General features: G+C 52.8%; 1 protein-coding gene across 2 annotated transcripts in view; it reads left to right on the forward strand.

The window, feature by feature from the left end:
- TMEM67 (transmembrane protein 67) overlaps positions 1–13897 on the forward strand; it is a 1133211-nt gene that overhangs the window by 1107288 nt on the left and 12026 nt on the right. The window lies entirely within an intron of this gene.

Here is a 13897-nt window from a genome sequence, read left to right on the forward strand (position 1 = left end):
CTAGAGCCTCAACACCGATGCCAACTCCTTCAGCGCCAAAGGAAGAGGCACCCATTGTGCTCTCCATCTTTGTGTCGGTGATGTTACTTCGTCAGCCAGACAGGATCCTTAAACCATTGAGCAGTACCTCTGTGCGCCGGTAGATGGTGCTGTACGACTCTGCACTTACGCTGTTCTGCTCTACAAATGTGTGGGCCTATATAGACGCCTCTTCCATGCGCTGTCCATGAGCCTAACCACCGATGCCAACTCCTTCGGCGCCAGAGGAAGAGGCACCCATTGTGCTCTCCAACTTTGTGTTGGTGATGTTAGGCCGTCAGCCAAAGCTGCATTCGACTGTTTTCAAAGCTACGCTTTCCTCACTTGACTTGCCACCTCTAAGAGGAAGTTCACACGTGTTGCATTCCTTCATCAGAACAGATTCGGAAAGAAGAAGTCCAGCTAGGGCAAACATCTAATGAGCCCCTCTTGTCCTTCAGTGATGCACTTACGGATACCCTCTAATTAGCCTGGGCCAAACCTTGCTCTGGCCCCATGATCATAGGCCAATTTGCGAGATGCACCGCCCTGCTCTGGGCGACCCTGCTTTTTTATCTCCGCACTTCTACCCTGAAAGATTGGTGGTGGAGAAATCCACAAGTCCGAGGAACCTGAATACTGTTCTGACTATTCCACCTGGCAGGAAGTCCAAACATGTGAAAACCTTTAGGAAGAGGGCATTTTCTTCCACCATGTTGGCCCTCAGATCGGTGAATGCCAGTTGCCTCCTGGGTATCTTCTCCCACACTGTTTGGGGATTCAGAGGCTCAAGTCTTCCCAGGTATCCCAGAAGACCTCCAGTCTGCCCTCACTCAAGCTGTACAAGATAGTCGTGATGCAGCCAAGTTCACACTTCGTTGTGGCTTGGACACCACTGATTCCATTGGGTGAGCCATTGGCACCAGTATTGCCATTCACCTCCATGCTTGACTTCAGTCAGCAGCTTTTCGGACAATGTCCAGTCAGCCCTCATGAACATGTCCTTTGACAGGACCTGTTTGTGGGCAAGGTGGATTCCACTCTAGAGTGGTTCAAGGCTAGCAAGGCAACAGTACAGTGGATGAGCTTATAAGCTTGCCTTGCCAACTGCATCAGCTCTACCACTACTTTCACAGATTCAGCAAAGGCACCATTACCGTCTGCCAATTCAGCCCCAGCAAGGTGTCTAGGAGATTTACGACCACAGCCTTGGTGCCCATCGCCCTGGCAATGGTTCTCTCCCCTACCCCTACACCCCCTTCTCTCCCTCACAGCTCCACTTTCCAAACCCTTTTAGTGGGCCCTTTGTGGAGCATACCGACTCGGTTGGAGGCAGGATCTGCCGATTCTTGCCGGGTTGGCCGACTAGAACAATCGGAGGATCGGTAGGTCCTGCAGACTGTCAGGAAGGGATACACCTTGCCCTGCATTTCGATTCTGCATCACCTTCTACCGTTCCCAGATCAACTGATGGAGGACCATCTGTCTGTCTTACGGCAGGAAGTGCAAACATTGTTGGTTGTGGTTGTTAGTCCCGCTACTTTCTAGTGCCAGAAAGACAGAGGCCTTCATCCTATTTTAGACTTGCACCCTCTCAGTGCCTTCCTCCGGAAGGTAAAATTCAAGATGCTCACACTGGTACAGGTCTTGTCTGCTCTCGACCCTGAAGACTGGATAGTAGCACTAGACATGCTGGATGCCTATGTCAATATTACATTGGACGGGTTCCTGCAGGCCTGTTGGCGCTGCCTGCGGTTTGTGGTGAGACAGGAGCATTTGCAGTCTGCTGTTATCCCCTTTTATCTCACCAGTGCCCCTCAGATGCTCATGAAAGTGAGGGTGGTGTTAGCAGCACACTTTCAGAGGCAAAGGGTCCCAGTTTTCCTCTAACTTGACGATTGGCTGTTGATGGCGGCCTCACCCCAGGCAGTCATCAACCACCTTCAGACTATGGCACCCTCTTGTGATCTTTGGTGTTCATTGTCAACATGCCAAAGTCACACCTGACTCCCTCTCTGACGTTCCCCTTCATCTGAGCTATTCTGATCAGGATTCTATTTTGTGCTTTTCCCCTGGAAAGGAAAGTCCAGTACATTAATTCTGTGACCCCAATCTGTTAGCGTCTGTCCTGGATTTCAGTGAGGTCTACTGTGAGGGTGCTGGGACTGATGGCCTCCTGCATCCTGCTGGTACAGCACACCAGGTGGATTCTGTTGGCTCTGCAGTGGGATCTGAAGTCACAGTGGGCCCAATGTCCAGACAACTTTTCCGACCACGTCTAGATTTCAGAGGAGATCGTGAAAGATCTTGTACATGTGGTTAATGGACCCCAATTGGGTCAGCGGCAGACCCTTCTCCCTACTCCACCCAGAGTCGACAGTGATGACTGATACATCACTCCTGGGTTAGTTTGGCCACAACAGAGAGGTGGAGTCCCAACTACATATGAACCTTCTAGAGTTACAGGCGATCCGTTTGGGGTTGAAAACCTTCCTTCCATCATAGGGAGGCTGGTACAGGTGCTAACAAACAACCCCACTGCCATGTGGTACTTCAACAAACAAGGTGGTGTGGGGTCACGGACCCTGTGACAGGAGGCCCCTGCGCTTCTGCAAATGCATAAATCATCAAGGAATTTTCCCGATGATAAACCACTCGGCAGGCTGTTTAAAATCCAGGGTGGACAAGCTCTGCCATTGACGTCTAGAGGACCACAAGTGGTAGTTCCACCTGTAGGTGGCGCAAGCTTTCTTACTCAAATGTTGAGGACCTTGGTTTGATCTTTTATCCACCGCCGAGGTCCCGCTAAGTCAACACTATTGCAGGTTGGAATTTCCAAGGCAACTCTTGCTAGGAAATTCTGCCTAGAGTGGAACTTTGGGCTCCTGTAAACCTTCCTGCGTATATTTCTCTGAAGACCAACTGGGCCCAACTTATCCTAGTGGCTTTGAATTGGGCAATGGTAGTATGGGATCCAGAGCATCTGTCCTCAGATCAGACTGCCCCTACCGGAGGACCTGTTGTTGCAGCAACAGGGCAGAATTCCACTCCCGGTTCTTTGCAATCTCCATCTTGATGCATTGAGATTAAGCTGCAATAGTGGAACACCTATGACCTTCCTCTAGAGGTGATTTATGTTATCTTGGCAGCTATGCGTCCCTAGACTAAAACTGTATATGCCTGTTGTTGGGACCAATTTGTGGTTTGATGCTGCACACACCAAATTGACCCCCTCCTGGCCAAGTTATCAGATGTTCTGTTTTTTGTCTTTCACCCTGTAAGGCTTTGCTTTGGCCAAGGTAAAAGGGTGCCTTTCGGCTCTTTCACCCTTTTTACAGTTGCTGGACCAGCCCTCATTGTTTATGTGACGGATTGTGATCTGTTTCTTAAAAGACCTACAACACTGGTTTCCTCCCTCTCCCTTTGTTATGCCACATTGGGACCTTAAACTGTTCATCCCATGTTTTGATGAGCTCTCCCTTTGTGCCACTTCACAGCTGTCTCTGCACGTTCTTACCTTCCAGACAGTGTTCCTCATCACTATAACATCGATGCAGCGAGTGAAATAGCTGCAGACTTTCTGCTTCCATCGCCATACACCACATTCTTCCCAGGTAAACCGTTTCTCCAACGCAAATATCCTTTTTGCTCAAGGTATGACGGTGTTCCACATGAGTCAAACCATCACCCTACTAATGTTCATTGCTCAGCCTCACCCCTCTAAGGCTGAGGAAAGACTATTGATTGGACCTCAAAAGATCAGATAACCACCAGATAACACCGGGAGGACATTCAGCACTTTTTGGGATTCGCTGAAGGGAAAAAAAGCAAGGCCCCGCAGAAGAGAACAAGCTCCCACTGGATCATGATCTGCATCAAGATCTACTACTCATTGGCCACGAAGTAGCTTCTGGAAGGACTGCAGGAACCAGAGGAACAGGAGGAGGAATCGCCATCGTCCACAAGTCCACCCTCAAGGTCTCCACCCATGCAGACAACACCCTCAACACCGCTGAACACCTGCACTAGCGGATCCACACCGACCCCAACACCACCCTCGGAGGAGCACTCATCTACAGACCCCCCGGACCCCGAGCTCAATTCAGCGACTCCATCGCTGACCTTGCCAGCACCCACGCACTCCCCTCCACAGACCACATCCTCTTCCGGGACCTGAATTTCCACCTCGAGAACAACAACAACTCCACCACCCTGATCGCCAACCGCGGCCTCAGACAACTCGTCACCGCACCCACCCACGCCGCTGGCCACATGCTGTACCCCGTCTTCTCCACAGGCACCCACGTCACCTTCGACCACACCACCGAACTCCACTGGACCGACCACTGATGCATCCATTTTACCTTCAATAAACCAACCATGCACCACCGCACCCAACAGCTACCTCGCCGCTGCTGGAGCAAAGTCACAGAAGACCAGCTGATACCCACCCTTGCCCAAAACCCACCCACCGACCCCACCAACCCAGACACCGCAGCCCGCAACCTCAGACAGTGGATTGACAACTGCGCGAACACCCTTGCCCCACTAAAGAAACCCTCCAACAACCACGCCAGCAAGAGAGCCACCTGGTTCACTGATGAGCTGCAGATCTCCAAACGTGCATGCCGGAAACTGGAGAAGATATGGCTCCACGAACGCACTCCGGACAACCACACAGCCCACAAGGACGCCCCAGCAGACATCACCACCTCATCAGATTAGCCAAGAGATCCTCTTTCAAAGACCGCCTGGATAACAACGCACACGACAGCAAAGAGCTCTTCAGCATCGTAAAGGAACTCCAGCGCCAACGACATACCGCCCTCACAAGAACTGTGCAACTCACTAGCCATCTTCTTCCACCGCAAGATCGCTGACATCCATGACCGCTTCTACACCATGACCGCCCCGACTACGCCAGACCCCACCTCCTCTGTGAACACCACTAGCGCCAACTGCCTGACCTCCTGGTCCAACGACGACGAGACACAAAAGGTCATGAACTCCATCCACTCAGGATCTCCGTCAGACCCATGCCCACACCACGTATTCAACAAAGCAGATGCTGCCATCGCACCCTAACTACGGAAGGTCATCAACATCTCCTTCGAAACAGCGACATTCCCGGAAAGCTGGAAACACGCCAAAATCAACGCCCTCCTCAAGAAGCCCAAGGCGGACCCCTGGCCTTATCTTGACCAGGTACTGCGGCACTTTGGGTTCGGGGAAACCCTCCGCCACCGGATATTCAACTGCTACCGCCGACCCAATGCTGCAGTGCGTGTTAATGGCCATACTCCCCCAAGATTTGACATTGGCAGAGACACCCGGCAGGGTTGCCCACTTTCCCCCCTCCTGTTCGCACTCTATATGGAGCCGATGGCGCAGAGAGTGCGGCACCATGAACTCATCTCGGGCATTCCCTTCGGCGGAGATACGCACAAAATCAGTTTATACGCAGACGACATACTGTTGTCCCTCACTGATCCGATGCAGTCAATGCGGGCGCTCTTTGTGGAACTCCACGCCTTCGCGCTGGCATCGGGTTTTAAGATAAATGAGGCGAAATCGGAGGCTTTGAATGTCTCACTGTCCCCAGACACTCTGGTGGAGATCAAGGCGGAGTTCAAAGTGCAGTGGTCTGCCACCTCCATTTCCTATTTGGGCGTTCTCCTGGCCCCGACGGTGCAGAACACCGCGGAGACCAACTACGCGACTCTAACAAAGAAAATTCGAGAGCAGCTACGGCGTTGGAAACCACTCACGCTGTCCTGGCTCGGCCGGATCGCGGCTGTTAAAATGACGCTGCTGCCCCAGATTCTATACCTATTCCAGACGCTTCCCTTGCGGCCGCCGATTGGGTGGCTTCAGAAGACCCAATCGGAATTGACACGGTTTATTTGGAATTGCCGACATCCGCGGTTCAAGCACACAATTGCTACCCTGCCCCCTGACCACGGGGGAGTTGGCATACCCGACCTCATGTTATACTTTCAAGCGACACAACTGCGCACGCTGGTGGAGTGGCATCAACTAGAGTCGGGTAAACACTGGCTCTTTCAGGACCAGGCAGTAACCGGCCGCCCACTGCAAGGTATCCCATTCCTCCCACGGTGCCACAGACCCCCCAACCTGTATGCCTCATATATCACGAGCACAGTCCTCAGGGCGTGGGACAGAGTGGCCGTGGCTAAAGAGCTGACCTCCTTTCCATCGCCGATGACGCCACTCTTCGATAACCCGGATTTCACACCGGGCTTGGACGCTAGGGCATATGCGGCATGGAGGGCGCCCCCCTGCAGAAATGTGGGCCACATGTTTGACCTCAAGGGTATCCTGCCGTTCCACAAAGTGAAAGAGGACTATGGCATTGCCGAGACGGACCGCTTACAGTATCTGCAGGTGCGACACTGGGCCCTTCACCCCTCGATCCAGCCAGGCGCCCAACGACATCTCACACCCTACGAGAGGTGGCTACTGACCCGCACATCGGACAAAAAATTTATCTCAGATCTCTACCAGCAGTTACTACTCACCAACATTCACACATACAATGCAGGAAGGGCTAGATGGGAGAGGGACCTGGGGTGCCAACTCACATTGAAGGAATGGGAAGGGGTTTACTACAGGGCCAGACATTCGGCACATCTCGCGGGTCTCACTGAGACAATGACCAAAGTCGCCACATACTGGTATCATACACCCGAGAGGCTGCATCGGTGGGATCCCCAGGTTAGCGACCGCTGCTGGAGGGGCTGCGGGGAACTGGGGACGTTGGAACATTTATTGTGGGGCTGTGACAGACTCCGTCCGTACTGGACGCCCATTCTGGACCTAATTGACTCGCACCTAGACACGCAACTACCTCGATTCCCGGCCTACATTATACTGGGCCTCCCTAACGCTCTTATGTACCCCCTGAAATCCTGGCGAGGGAAACTGATCGCACTGGCGCTGGGGGCGGCAGTTCAGAATATAGTAGCCCACTGGCGGGCGGTCCAGGCCCCGCAGCAACTAGGTTGGCTGCATCGTCTATGGGCGATTCTGGGAATGGAGAAACTGTCGTTGGCCGCAGCAGGGAGGGGGGCGGACTTTGCAGCACTATGGCAACCCTTCCTCACCCTACTGACTGGGGAATTTAGGGAAGTGAGCTGCCCCCGATACCTGCGGCTGCTGCGACTTGCAGATACCCCATCCCGGAGCCCAAGTCCCACACACACAAACACAGAGGCCCGACGCGTGCGGCACCGACTGGCTTGTAGAGAGACAGTGATGACTTGTTACCCCATGCTTAACTAATGGGCAAGGAGAGGGGAGGGAGCGGGAGGAGGGGGACCCCAGGGGTTGCTTTGTCCTGAGTTGGGGATTCCTGTTAATTCTCGCATTATTATTGGCTCTGCTTGCACCTCTATGGCACCTCTTTTGACGCGGCCGGCCCGACTGGGTTGTAGGCGGCTTGCTGTGTTAACCAAGTAGGCTCTGTAACGGCATGTTGGGTATAAGCAGTGACTCTGGCCTAGACCGCCTCCCCTCGGGGCCGGCGCTGATGATTTTGAGAGGTGCATTGCGCTTATTTTCCACTCAATAAAAAGATTTAATACTAAAGACACGCCTCCTAGAAGCCGGAATCCAAGAGAAGGCCCTTGACTGGACCACGTCCTTCCTCTCCGGCAGAACCTAGAGCGTCCGCCTCCCGCCCTTCCGATCCGAGGCCACAGACATCTTCTGTGGCGTCCCCCTGGGCTGATCCCTCAGCCTGATGCTTTTCAACGTCTACATGGCCCCCCTCGCACAAGTGGCCCGCCAACACAACCTCAACATCATCTCCTACGCCGAAGACACCCAGCTCATCCTCTCCCTCACCAAGGACCCGCACACCACCAAAACCAAACTCCACGAGGGAATGAAGGCCATCGCCGATTGGATGAGGAACAGCCGCTGAAGCTGAATTCAGACAAGACGGAGGTACTCCTCCTCGGACCCACTCCCTCAGCCTGGGACGACTCCTGGTGGCCGACCACACTGGGAACAGCACCAACACCCACCGACCATGCACGCAACCTAGGATTCATCCTCGACTCCTCCCTCTCCATGTCTAAACAGATCAACGCCATCTCCTCCTCCTGCTACAACACCCTCCGCAGGATCTACAAGTGGATCCCCACCGAAACAAGAAGAACGGTGACACAGGCCCTCGTCAGCAGCAGACTGGACTACGGCAACGCACTCTACGCAGGAATCCCAGCTACACACCTACGACGACTACAACGCATCCAAAACGCCTCCGCTCGACTGACAGTCAACGTCCCCCGCCACAGCCACATCATCCCCCACCTAAAAGACCTACACTGGCTCCCCGTCGACAAAAGGATCACCTTCAAGCTCCTCACCCACGCACACAGAGCACTCCACAACGCCGGACCAGCCTACCTGAACAGTAGACTCAGCTTCTACACCCGCTCACGCAAGCTCCGCTCCGCCAACCTCGCCCTCGCCGCTGTCCCCCGCATCCAACGAATAACCTCCGGCGGCAGATCCTTCTCCTACCTCGCCGCCAAGACCGGGAACACCCTCCCTACCCACCTACAGCAGACCCAAGACCTACTCGCCTTCAGAAGACTCCTCAAGACCTGGCTCTTCAAGCAGTAGCAGCACCCCCTTCCCTCAGCACCTTGAGACCCTCATGGGTAAGTAGTGAGCTTTACAAGTAATCTTTCTGATGGATACATCTGCCATTGGATTCCTCACCTTGTGAATATCCCCCTGCGTCAGCAACAAAATTCTTTTGTAGCTCTTCACGCCAACGTGGATGACGTCACAGAACGCACGGCTTCACGTGCGCGGCTCCGCAGACGTCACTGACTCCATAATAGGACTCAGTTGGCGTGATGACATCAGTTCCCTTTTTTCTGCGTCGTCGACGCTAACGGTTTTCGAGGGATCGTCTGTAGCTATTGAGTAACTCTGTTACTGTTTGTTACTTTCAGTGTTTTCTTGTTTCTTTGTCTCCTGTCGAGATGTCCTCGAAGAAGACCGGATTCAAGCCATGCGGAGAATGTGGGAGAATGATGTTGATCACGGAACCCGCATGAAGATTGCGTATGGTGCCTGTTCTCAGACCATGATGTTCAAGGGTGTCCATGCTGAAAGAAGATGAACCCCAAGGCCCTTTGTGAAAGAGAGGTGAAGCTTCTGGTTGCTAAGATGAAGGGTAAAAAGGACAGGAAGAGCTCGAAGTCGCGTTCAAGGAGGTCGAGGTCCCGTTCGAGGTCGCCTTCGAGGTAGTCATCGGGGCATGCTTCCAGGTCGACAAAAAAGAAGCATAAGAAGAGGAAGCTCGGATCTTGACACCATTCTTGGAAGGATTCGGATTCGAGGCCGAAGTCGCTGGTTAGAAGACATCGTAAGGATGATGTATCTCCTTCTCCAGTTGTTCTGAATTCGGAAGGTGAGTCTTCGCCCATGGAGTCGCCGGAGCAGTCACCGGCTCTGGAGTCTAATGCCTCTCCGGCGCTGTCTCGAACACCAACCCGAAAGGAGGAAGAAGCTCCTTTGCCTGAGGTTTCGACAATTCCGGTTCACCAACCCGAGGAACAAGTCAACACGAATCCGGTGCCTCCTCGGGAGCAGCCTGTGGGTTCATACCCTCCATTTCCGGGTCCGGGACAAGACCCTACACAGTATTTAAATGCTATGTATGGTGTCTTCACAAGAGCCATGTACCCCTCTGGAGCACCGGTTGGCCCCATGGGTCCGATGGCCTTTAATCTGGGAGTCCCCCAGACGTATGCTCCGGCGCGGTTCATGCCATTTATGCCGGCTCCGACACCGCCTTGGCATCTCTCGGCGCCGCCGAGGTTTTCGACGCCGATTCCTTCGGCGCCGGTTCCTGTTCAACCTCGAGCACAGCGGCCTGAACCTTCGGCTCCATCGGAGTCGATTGCGGATCCGCCGATGCCGTTCCCGAAGGAGAGGTCGAGATGTGAGGCTAAGCGACTTCTAGAGGAACAGAGGTACAGAGAAGTGGAGATGGAAGAAGGTGAGCTGCAGGAATCTGAAGATTTCTTTGGTGACCTAAGGGAGGCTAGTGGATTGGAACTGTCTCCGGATTTGGAGTTATCCTCTGTCCCAGATGCCCCTTCAAAAGATGTGGGGACGTATCATGTGGTCATCAAGAAGGCAGCAGAACTGTTGAATTTAAATCTGCCTACTGCGGAGTACAAGTCAAATATATTAACAGAAGTCCTCCACTCTCCATCTTCAGTGGTGGAGCCTATGCTTCCTTTTAATGAAGCACTGACAGAGCCAATCTTGGAAGTGTGGCGTAGGCCTCTCACGGCTCCAGCGGTTTCGAAAGCTGTTGCTAGAGGATATAGGGTGGCTCGTGGAGACCCAAACTTTTTATCTTCTCATCCTTTACCGGAGAACTTGGTGGTACAGGCAGCCTGCTCCAAAAATCTGCAGGTGCTTTCCCTAAGGTGCCTGGAGACAAAGAATCTAAAAAACTAGACCAATCCTCAAAGAACGTTTTTCTTCAGCGAGCATTGCTCTCAAAGCAACGAACGCCACATGCCTCTTAGGGCGTTACATCCATGCTCTGATGGATTCTGTTAAACAGTTGGCCCCTAAAATTCCAGAGGAGGACAGGCAGAACTTTGATGAGGTGCTTGTAGATACACAAGCTGCTGCTCGACAAGTCATCTAGAGTGGTTTGGACACAGCTGACTCTGTGGCGAGAGTCATGGGGTCTTCTATTGCCACCAGAAGAGCAGCTTGGCTGAAGACTTCAGAATTCTCTGCTGATGTCCAGGCTGCCTTAGTGGATCTGCTTTTTGATGGCTCGGGCCTTTTTGGGAAAAAGGATGATGCTGCGTTGTAAAGATTCAAAGATAGCAGAGCAACAGCCAAGTCTTTGTGTCTACAGTCCAGAGGAACTGTGGATTAAAGGTATGGGGGATTTGGAAGGTCCTCCTTTCGAGCTTACAAGCAGCCGCAACAGCAGCAGCAACAGCAAAATCCGCTGTACAGATCGTACAGGGGCAGACAAAGAGCTCGTCCTTGAGGACGTCAAGCTTCCTCCTCTTCCCACCCCCCTCCAACCTCAGCAAAGCAGCCCTAGATCCCCCATTCTGGATCATGCGGGTCCTGTGGGGGGTCGGCTTACCTATTTTCTACAAAAAATCGGTCACATCGGACCTTTGGGTTCTCAATCTCGTAGAGAATGGGTATGCTCTTCCCTTTCGGGAATTCCCTCCGAATTACCCTCCTTGCCAAAGGTTTTGCTCAGAGGACCACCTGCTACTTCTGCAGGAGGAAGTCCTGGCGTTACTAAGAAAAGGTGCGATAAAGGTGGTTCCAGAGCAGGAAAGGGGTCAGAGATGCTACTCCCGGTATTTCCTGATCCCCAAGATGGATGGCAGACTTCGTCCAATCCTGGATCTCAGGATCTTGAACCTTTACCTGAAGCAGGAGAAGTTCAAGATGCTCACCCTTGCGCAGGTTCTTCAAGCGCTGCAGGAAGAAGACTGGATGGTGTCGATCGACTTGCAGGATGCATATTTTCACATCCCCATCCTGAAGTCACACAGGAAGTTTCTCCGTTTCACAGTGGGTTCGCAGCATTACCAGTTTGCGGTCCTTCCGTTTGGTCTTACTACTGCGCCTCGAGTCTTCACCAAGGTGATGGCTGTGGGGCAGCACATCTCAGAAGGTCAGGGATACCAGTATTCCCTTATCTGGACGATTGGCTGATCAAAGCAGAATCTCCAGAGAAAGTGCTCCATCATCTGCAAGTCACAACTCAGTTGTTGTACAGATTGGGATTTTCGATAAATATACCCGAATCTCACCTGGTGCCCTCCCAGCGGAACCTGTTTATAGGTGCAGTACTGGATACAAGTGTGTGTCGGGCATTCCCTCCTCCTCAAAGGATTCGCGACATACAGGAAATGATTCCTTTATTTTACAATGGAGCAGTCGTTCCAGTCCTGAAGGTTCGTCATCTGCTCGGTCTAATGGCTTCCTGTATTCTGCTAGTCAACCATGCACGCTGGCACCTGAGGGCACTCCAGTGGTGCCTCCGCAGGCAGTGGTAGCAACACAACGGAGATCTCAGGGAGTCTGTGAGGATCTCAAGAGAAGCTGCAGCGGATCTGACTTGGTGGGGCGTGGAAGGCAATCTGTCTCAAGGAAAGCCTTTTCAACTACCTCCGTCGGTGGCCACAGTGATAACGGATGCATCCACCCCAGGGTGGGGTGCTCATCTGGGGGATCTGGAGGTCAAGGGTCTTTGGTCTCCAGAGGAAAGGTTACTCCACATCAACCTTCTGGAATTGCGGGCGATTCGTTTGGCGCTCAAGGCCTTCCTCCCTCCCCTTCGCAGTCAGTCGGTTCACGTCCTGACGGACAACACGACCGCGATGTGGTATGTCAACAAGCACGGATGAGTGGGATTGCAGTGTCTCTGCAGAGAGGCTCTGCGTCTTTGGTCCTGGGTTCAGGACCATCAGATTTGTCTGATGGCAAATCATCTGGCCGGAGTTCTGAACGTACGTGCAGACAGTCTCAGTCGGCAGTTCCCGTCCGATCACGAGTGGAGGCTTCATCCAGAGGTGGTTCGTCACGTCTTTCGGACGTGGGGAACTCCTCGGGTGGACCTGTTTGCCACTCACAAGAATGCTCACTGCCTGTCATTCTGCAGTCTCCAGTATCCGATGCAGGGAGCTTTGGGGGATGCGTTTCAGTTGAGTTGGGACTCCAGACTCCTTTACGCGTTTCCTCCCATACCCTTGATTTCTCGGGTTCTGAGGAAGATACGTCAAGACCGGGCCCAAGTCATATTGATCCCCCCGGATTGGCCAAGAAGGGTGTGGTACACAGATCTTCTCTACCTCTCCTCGTGCCCGCCACTCCGTCTCCCTCTCAGGGCAGATCTCCTCTCTTAGATGGAGGGGCAGGTTCTACACCCCCACCTCCGGACCTTACACCTTCATGCCTGGAGATTGAACGGGGCAACCTGAATTCTTTTTCTCTCCCACATGATGTGGTGGATGTCATTTTATCGGCCAGGCGTGATTCCACCAAGTCTATCTACTCTTATAGATGGTCTAAATTTGTCTCTTGGTGTGGGGAGAAGTCCATTGTCCCTTTGAAGGTTCGGTTGTCTGACATACTTCCGTTTGCACTTTCCTTTGGCTCAGCAATGGTTTGCTGTAGCTACGGTCAAAGGTTATCTTTCGGCCTTGTCGGCATTTCTCTGTCTGCCGGATCAGCCGTCCTTATTTAAATCGCCTATTGTTTTAAGGTTTCTAAAGGGCCTTACAAATAAATGTCATCCTACTTCCTTTATTGTGCCTCAATGGGACTTGAATCTTGTGCTCACTTTCTTGATGGGTTCACCTTTTGAACCTTTGCACAAGTGTCCCTTGAGACTGTTGTCTTTTAAAACGGCCTTCCTGATTGCAATTACCTCGGCAAGGAGGGTAAGTGAGCTTCAAGCTCTTAGTTCAAAGCCCCCATTCTTGACCATTCATGCTGAACGAATGGTACTGAGGACCAGGGCTGCTTTTCTGCCTAAGGTGGTAACTCCCTTCCATCTAGGGAAGTCGTTACCCTTCCTACCTTCTATCCTCCCCCTCCCCCTCACCCTTCAAATGAGGAGGAGGGAGAGACTTCACCGCTTGGACCCTAAGAGGGTAGTGAGCTTCTACCTGGACAGAATCGGAGAGTTCCGAGTGGATGACCAGCTCTTTGTGCGTTTTGCTGGAGCCAGAAGAGGCAAGGCGGTGCACAAGCGCACGTTGTCAAGGTGGATTGTCTTGTGTATCAAGATATGCTACTCTCTGGCAGGTAAGGAACCTCCTGAAGGTTTAAGAGC

The sequence above is a fragment of the Lissotriton vulgaris genome, chromosome 4_1, assembly GCF_964263255.1.
Source record: "Lissotriton vulgaris chromosome 4_1, aLisVul1.2, whole genome shotgun sequence".
NCBI classification, from domain to species: Eukaryota; Metazoa; Chordata; class Amphibia; order Caudata; family Salamandridae; genus Lissotriton; species Lissotriton vulgaris.